Source organism: Nematolebias whitei, chromosome 5 (genome assembly GCF_014905685.2).
Source record: "Nematolebias whitei isolate Nwh7 chromosome 5, NemWhi1, whole genome shotgun sequence".
In the NCBI taxonomy this organism is placed as follows: Eukaryota; Metazoa; Chordata; class Actinopteri; order Cyprinodontiformes; family Rivulidae; genus Nematolebias; species Nematolebias whitei.
In genome coordinates this window covers 884214-884887 of record NC_056502.1, presented here as the reverse complement: position 1 = coordinate 884887, position 674 = coordinate 884214, and positions in this window count along the sequence as shown.

The window sequence follows — 674 nt, the reverse complement described above, 5'->3', positions numbered from 1 at the left end:
ATACTGTTTCACAGTTGATTTAAAATGAGTGGTTCACTTCAACATTTAGAAATGTTATGAACTAAACACACTTTTGATTTATCAAGATATTGTAAAATAGTGATGATAATATAAAAGAAGAGTGTTCTTTCAATTGATTACTTCAGGATACAATTAGAAAGTCTCTGGATGAGCTAATTTGTATTTCTGGATTCAAATCAATGAAATAACAGTTCCTGTACCATGAAGGTCCTCAGAGGCAGGTCTTGGTTGGAGGCCGAGTTCACTACAAACTCACAGGTTTGAGCACATTACTCCAGTTCTGTCCTCTCTTCACTGGCTTCCTGTGCGTGTCAGAGTTGATTTTAAAATTCTTCTGCTGACATTCAAGTGCATTAACGGCCTCGCACCATCATACCTCTCCAACCTTCTTCATCCTTATACTCCTTCTCGGGCTTTCAGATCATCAGACCAGCTGCATTTGGCCGTACCAAAAACCAGCTGAAGCTCAGAGGAGATCGAGCGTTTTCAGTCGTGGGCCCTAAACTCTGGAACAATCTGCCCATCAACATTCGACAGGCCACCTCAGTCTCTGCTTTTAAATCTCTCCTAAAAACACATCTGTACTCACTGACACACCTGTGCTCCCTGACACATCTGTACTCACTGACACATCTGTACTCACTGACACATCT